Source organism: Falco peregrinus, chromosome 5, assembly GCF_023634155.1.
Source record: "Falco peregrinus isolate bFalPer1 chromosome 5, bFalPer1.pri, whole genome shotgun sequence".
Taxonomy (NCBI): domain Eukaryota; kingdom Metazoa; phylum Chordata; class Aves; order Falconiformes; family Falconidae; genus Falco; species Falco peregrinus.
In genome coordinates, this window is record NC_073725.1 from 61111999 (window position 1) to 61120014 (window position 8016).

Below are 8016 nucleotides of genomic sequence, written 5' to 3' on the forward strand. Positions count from 1 at the left end.
AGCTAGCTAGGTTATACCCTGCTGCAGCTGTGCCTGTGTGAACCAAAGAGGAAACAACACCCCCACCTAGTTATCTTTGGTACTAATGTGATCTGCATTGCCACAAAATCTGGAGACCTTACAGCCCTCACAAAAAAAACCCAACCAAAACCAACCCACCATATGTATTTAGCTTCCCAAACACTGTGACCATCTATCTTGTGGCCAACATGGTGTCAAGATACTCAGAGAAGGTGTCCCTTGAGAATCTGCTTCTGCTGATGACATAGGTTACTGCCTGTTCCACTGCAGACACCAAAGCACTCTGCTAGCCAGAAAATCAATCCATCATGGCCAAGACTGTTCTCAACATGCATAAACAGTGGACTCCAATGGGAAGGGGGTCCTCACACCAGAGGTTTCCTGGACAGCACAACAAGATGAGGCAGCTGGGTTTCCAAGAGATGCCTTAGCTGCTGACAACAAATTGAAATATAAACATGCAAGTTTTAGAAGGCAAAGCCGTAACCCATCTGTCATTTAAGACACCATTGCATTGTGTATGACGCTGTGACCTTTTGCATTATTGAATATGCTCATTGCTATAAAAAGGATTGATTTTCTTCCCAGGCAGTGATGGATGGATAGACATGATCTAGGGGGGAAGAGCTGCTTATTAACCTGGGTCAAAGATATTCTCAAAGCCCTCTTCTATTTCTGCCCATGTACCCAAGTGTGTCTAAAAATGCAGTAGGTCCCACAATTAACCAGCTGAAGCCCGTAACCAAGAGAAGCTCAGTACCTCGATGGATTTGGGTACCACACAGCTGACCAGCCAGTAATGGATTACTTAAGTTGCAAACATTAATTATTTCAATTTTTAAGTTGGTCTTACAGGGAAATGGGGTCCAAACAAGACTGAACACTGAGTTTTAACTACTTGAGACTGTCAAAGCAGGGGCTGAGACCAGTTATGCCCCTGTTTTTAAAATCTTTATGTGATCAAACTCTTTGATCACAGCATACTGCTGCTGTTTCTAGACCTTCTTGAACAAAAACTGTCTGGAGTTGAACAAAATATTTCATTTTCAGGATGTTCTCCTTCCACCTGGTGGAAAAGGACCTGGGAGTGCTGGTTGATGGCCAGCTGAACACGAGCCCCCCGCATGCCCAGGTGGCCAAGGGGGCCAGCAGCGCCCTGGCTGGTGTCAGACACGGCGTGGCCAGCAGGGCCGGGGCAGTGCCCATCCCCCTGCGCTGGGCACTGGGGGGGCCGCCCCTCGGATGCTGGGCTCAGTTTGGGCCCCTCAGCACCAGCCAGACCCTGAGGGGCTGGAGCGTGTCCAGAGCCGGGCAGGGGGCTGGGGAAGGGGCTGGGGCACCAGCCTGGGGGGGGCTCAGGGGGGAGCTGGGGGTTCAGCCTGGAGAGAAGGGGGCTCAGGGGGGACCTTCTCGCTCCCTGCAGCTGCCTGACAGGGGGGTGCAGCGAGGGGGGGTTGGTCTCTGCTCCCAGGTGACAAATTGACAGGACAAGAGGAAACAGCCTCATGTCCCACCAGGGGAGGTTTAGATTTGATATTTGGAAAAAATCCCTCACTGTAAGGATGGTCAAGCTCTGGAACAGGCTGCCCAGGGAGGTGGTGGGGTCACTATCCCTGGAAGAGTTCAAAAAACATGTAGATGTGGTGCTTAGGGACATGGTTTAGTGATGGACTTGGCAGTCCTGGGTTAATGGCTGGACTTGATGATCTCAAAGGTCTTTTCCAACCTAAATGATTCTATGACTTCTACTGAGATTGTAGCTCACAGTGAAAAACCAGTTTGAAAGAAAACTTCAGCATTTCAAGTTTTTTTTAAAGATCAAGTTTGGATTTTTTTTGATTGTGACTAAACAACTGAACAAATTCAGTTCATATTATAAAATCTGCTTCTGTTTTTTTCTCCTGAATAAAATATCCAGCAAAAACTTGATTTGTCCTGAAACATTCTAAAATATTTATCAGAGGAAAGAGTGAGGAAGTTTTATCTAGTGTTCAACCTGAACCTCCCAAGCTGCAACAAGTTGCTCAATGTATATTTTCTGCTACTAAGAATTTAGATTCGTATCTCTGCAGTTCCCCCAAAGGTAGTTGTAGGCTACCATCAGATGGTCCCTTAGCCTCTTCTCAAGACTAAACAAACTCAGCTCCCTGACCTCTTTGTAGATCACAGGCTTTTGCCCCTAGCCATGATGATGTCCTTTCACCAGATCCTCTCCTGTTTCCTCACATTCCTTTTGGATTACAGAGCCCAAGCTGGACTCACTATTTTAGGTGCAATCTCACCAGCAGCAAGTAGGGGTCCAGAGCAGCATCTACCAACGCAGGAGAGGTTAAAATCAGCCTCTAATGGTTGAAAATCCAGTTTCCAAACAGTGGCAAAGGGGGAGGTTTGCTTGGCAGCCCTCCAGCTAACTTACTGCTCCAAAGGAAGGACAGAAGTGCCTATGCAGGCGAATAGAAAGCATCCCTCTGAAAAACCTTTGGGATGTGGCAGTGTGCATGGCAGTCATTCCAGTTTGTAAAGAATTCCCTCCCACAGATGAGTTCTTTAGACATCAACTGGCAATTACAGTTTTTATTGTTCCTGGTTAAACACAGTGAGCAAACAGCTGGGAGCTGCCTGAGCTGCATAACGATGGAAAATGGTGTTGTTCAGTTAGTGACCCAGGAGTTTGGTTCTGCTTGTGTCTGAGCCACTGCAAAGGGTGTCAGGTGGTACAGCTGGTATTTCTGGCTCACAGAGAGCCTCCCACAGCTGTTCCCAAAGGGAGTAATTCCATAGGGAACTCTGGCGCCTTCATTGCTCCTCATCCAGGCAGGAGCAAAGTCTCTGCTATTGCCTGACTTGCCAGCCAGCAACCCCCAGTTACAGCCAAGATCCTTTCAAAGCAAGCTGGCCAGTGGTGTCCCAGCAAGGTGCTAGCACGTAAACCTCTATGACCCACACTGTGCATGAGCACACTTGGGAGTTTGGGATTTTTTTAAGAAGCGCTAAAACCACAGCTGTCCCCTTTACAGGAGGATGGTACCTGGTACCAGCTGGAATCTGAGAATTGCCCCTCTCTTTGCCATGGTGCATGACAGCCAGTCACTCTTCATGCAGTGATCAGAAAGAGATTTTTTTTTTAATAAAACTACGAAGGAAGAAATTGCTGAAAAAGCCTAGTCTTTTTGGCTGGGAAAGAATTTTATTCCTGACCACACAGTGATAGCAGAAGTAGCTAACTTCTGGAAGATACCAGCATGACTCTCCTCCTCAGCCAGGCAGCCCCTCTTCACCCCACAAGGGCAGCAGATTTACTGTGGGATTAAGCCAGGCAAAGTCCATCATGTTTACCTGGCCCAGCCTCGGCACAGAACTGTCACCTCCTCTAGCCAATGCACAGGTTTCTCCAGGAAGCAGCACCCAGTGTCACCTCTCCCTCTATGTGCCCTGGGGAGCTCAGGCATCTCGAAGATTAGGATGACGCTGGAGCAGACATAACCAGGGTTCAGTGCAGCAGTCCCAAGTGTCCCACTTCCTGCTCTTCCCTGCCACCTTTTCCTCCATTTATCCTTTCTGTCTCCATGCTGCCCTCTCCAGTGTGCTGGTACACGTAAGCTTGCAGTGAGGTAGGTCCATTTTCTTCTTCATGCCTGTGCAACTTCTCCTGCCACCTTGGAGGAGTGGATGCAGAAATCGGCACTACTGCCAGCAGAAAAGGCAGGAGGAAGATGTGGTTGTTATAAAAACATGTAATCACAGAGCACAGGCTTCTGGGCAGGAGGAAGGACTAATGAGATCCTGCAAGGTCCCTTTCAGCACCAGCAAAGCATCTCTTAAACCCAGTTTGGTCACTGGAAGCAGCCTGGTGACCTCAGTCAGCTCCAGCTCAGGCCTCTCTGCCCAGTGCTGGCTCACGGGATACACCCCTGCACAGTCAGCAAGGTTTGAGGTCCTGCCTGGAAGTGACCCTATGCATCCTCTACCCTACCACCCCTCAAGCTGCCCACTGCTCTCCAGGTACCCCACCTTCCCACTCTTCTTCACCGTAAAGGGCGGCAGCATCCTTTGCCTGCTTATTAGCAGAGTCTCGGAAACAAGATTTTGCCTCAAAATCCCTTTCCATCTAACTTAACTTTCCAAGCAGCTCCTGCAGATGCATTAAGTACCAGAAATGTATGCAGGTATGCCTCCAGACTCCTTGCTAATTAAGCTGCTGGTTTCTTCTCTTAGAAACCCTCCAGTCCCTTCCTGAATCCCTCAGGCCGAGAACAAAGCCCCGATGCTCAGACCAGGAGCACCAATATTTAGCACAAAGAATGATGCTTTGTTCCTTAAAGACTAGCAAGGCAAAAAAAGCAGCTGTGGTGACTTTGCTTTTGACAAATTGGTTCCAGCCTAGCCAGCTAAGTGGATTTGCAGCCCTGAAGTGATCCTCCTACTGTCTCCAGGGTATTTTATCTCCGTTTCATGAATCCGACAGCAAAATCTACTGGGAGAACCGTAGCATTCACACAAGCAGGTAAGAAAACTGGCAGGTTCCCCGAGTCAGCTGCTTGGCTTTCGTCCCAGCCCGGCACACAGCGTTACCTTGTACGCTGGTGCCTCCCAGTGCTTGCAAGAGTGAGAAGCAGAGAGCTCAAGAAGTAACACTGAATACTGGATTTAAAACAAAAAAGTTTGAAACAAATCGTCCTTGCTATTTACCTGCTCGTGCTTGGGGGAACTGGGAAATTCTGCACGAGCGTAGGCAACAGCCAAGGACACATGAGTCCTGGGCACAGAAGCAGCAAGGCCTCTCCCTACTCAGTCTAGTCTGTTAACCACCAGACCACAAAGCACTGCTGCTTCTCGCCTGCTCCTTCCAACCCCAGATCCACAGACAACTAGCCTCAGTGAGAAACTTCAGAGAAAGAGGAGGCAAGTGACACTATGACTTAGGTACGTATGGGCTAGACACAAAGCAGAAGCTTTGGTATCAACATGGGGACACATCACGGGGGTTTTAGCTTGGGAGTCCAAACCAGCAACCCAGCTTGACTACATTGCCAGTTCTTGAGATGCATCAAGCACCCCTGCTTTGTGTCACCTGAACGTTTCTCGAGCCTTAAATGAAAACTGTGTGCAGGTTAAAGAAACTACCTTGAGAGGAGACCCATCTGCTGGAAGGATGTCCCAGTCCCTGGCTACGCTCGCAGCAGATGCCCAACTTCTGTCTTGTCCTGCAGGGAAACCTGACGCTGTACGTATATTCAGGTCACACCTAATACACAAAGACAGCAAAACCCAGGGTGAGGCAGCGCCAGCACAATCCCTGCCACCCAGACCCACGCTCAGAAGCTGTAGTTGTGCTGCCACATCTGAGCAGAGCATTTATTCCCCTTTGGCGAGGGCAAACTGTGTCCCATTAAACCAGGGTGTTCTGCTGCTGAACGCCTGACGTGTCAGGCCCAGGCTTATTTAGCATGCTTGGCACCTTCGCTGCAGCTTGACTTGGGGCTTTTGGCCTCATGCAGCAGGGAAATTTAAATAGTTCAGGGCCAATCATGCCAGAAGGTCCGTGCCCTTAGCTCTCACTCAAGGCCACAGCAGGTAAGAGGAGGTTGCACCTCACAAGAGACAGCCTCGTTTGTTTTGTGTGGTGCATACCGATGGGCACTAATGTATTTCAGAGCTGAACTTTCCACATAATTGCTTTTTAGTGTTTCCCTAAAAGAGCCCATGAAATAAGGGATTTTGTATGTTAATGTCTTTCCTTGCATAATGAAAGAGTAAATCTCAGCCCTCTGCAGCCATATGTCATGCTATACTGACTGGTGCTTTACATTTTAATGGTCATTATTTCAAGCCTTTCTTATCGTTCTTATATTGAACAACATTTATTTATTCAACCAAAGGGAATTTTATAAGCTTCTGTGTTTTGCTCATCATGCACTTTAAGTGGGAACAGAAAGCAGAGACTTTTAAGGGCTCTTTGTTCTTTGTTACCATTTAATTATTTTTTAAATAGTTCTTCCAAGCAGCCTGATTCAGCCTTCCAAGGGCTAGTAAAAATGACTCAAGGGAAAGACCTGCAGCATCAGGAATGGGGAGACACCTCTGCTTTTAGCTGCATCTGCCTGATTAAAAATTAGCTTAAGCCCATCTATGACATGCATGAGCTTGAGCTCATGCTCTTATTCACTGCCATAATTTGGCAAAAAAGCTGCTACCATATCTGGTGGTGGCTAGGCCCAAAGGAAGGAATAGCACCGATTTTATCTGCCTGCCCACGCACCGATGTTAACAGGTTCTCAACAGCCCTTCCTGAAGGCCGTCATGAATACAATTGCATGATACTACACACATTTGCAGCATGGGGAAATGTAGATACTATTCACTTCCTCTTCAAGGTCTTAGGTTTTGCCAGAACAACACTTTAGATGGAAAACAGTGCACAGCAATTGGTCAAATTTAAAAATATCACTTTGTTAAGCCTTTTGGAAAAGAAAGTCCAAGGGGAAGAGGATTAATCTCCACACGTCCACACCCTGGGGAGCTCAAACACACCTTTGTTTTCTGCTGACATGGTATTGCTTCTTTCCAAAATGTTCTCCAAAAGGTCAGACCTGAAGTAGAGATTTATTTGCAGACAACCAGAAGGTATCTGTAAAAGCCAACAGGTGTGAAATAAAGCCTCTGACCCCTTCAGCCTGCATCCTCAGCAGAGGCACCTCACAACTGAGGCAAAAGCAGGCAGTTGACCCCTTTTAAAAGCAAACACTGCTTGAAAGAGACTGTTCAGCTGGTCCCCACCTCCTGCCTACCCGTTTTTGAGCTTGCTCCAAAAGTGGCTTGCACACACTTGAACAGAGAGCTGAGCTAGCCAGCATCACAAGGAGGTAACACATTTGAAGACAGAGCTGCTCTTTCTTGTGGCCACTGTTTCCTTCCCCCCCCCCCCCCCCCCAACCAGTTTTTACATGCAATTAGGTCACATTTGAAAGTCAGCACACAGCAGAACTTGAGTTACTTTGTTTTTAAAATAAAAACATGTATTGCTATCACCTTAGGAGTTGTTTTTTTGGCACAGGGACCCTCTGATCCTCCTACCTCCTTTTATCAGCATCTTCAAAAGAGAAAGGGAGTTATAATTGCTTTCTCCCCTCACCTCAGAAAAAAACAGGAAAGGCTGCTGTTCTTCTCTATCGGCATCTTGAGAAGAAACACACTTTGAGCAATCATTTATTTACAGAACAAAAATAGCACCTAGATTTCAAAGGGCAGAGCAGTTCAGAGGAATAAGGCTCTCTCCTCCCTCCCCTGCTATCAGCTTTTGCTTATTACCACTTACTGACTGCACAACCTACTGTTCTGCCTCTTTCCTCATTACAGGAGCACACCGAGGCTTCTCTCTTTCTCTTTTCAGCATGGCAATGAGTGCTGCAGCACTGTAACTATCTCAAACCTACTGCTGACATTTCCGTGTCACAAGCCAGCAGCTGAGCAAGCTCCAAGGCTAAAACGCCAAGTCAAGGCAAAGAGTGAGATATATATTTAAAATAGAATAGTGCTAAAGAATTTGCATTTCTCCCAGATCCGCTTTACCCACAACTGCCTTCTTGATATCGAATAAGCCTCAGAGATTAGAAAAGATATCACTTTTTACACGTTGGAAACCAGTGGAAGAATCCAGCCCTTTACCCACCATGTTTTGCTTATGTTACAGGTATCTAGTTACCATTCTTGTGGAGGACCAGGGAGCAGAAAAATGGGATGAAACCAGTAGTTCCACAAGTCTGACTTTCTCCAGCTTTTTGATTTTTACCCAACTCTTTGGTTCCTGATTACGCAGGGTCCTCTGAGTCCTGCTATTCAAAGCATCACTCTCCTGAAGCACATTTGCTGATACCTGAGCCCATCACATCCAGACAGTGAGAAACCTGAATCTTCTGTCACATCAAGCCATTCACTTCTATAAAGCTTAATGAATCAGTGTCTTCAGAGCCTTTTATCAAAGGTGGCTGAAACTGG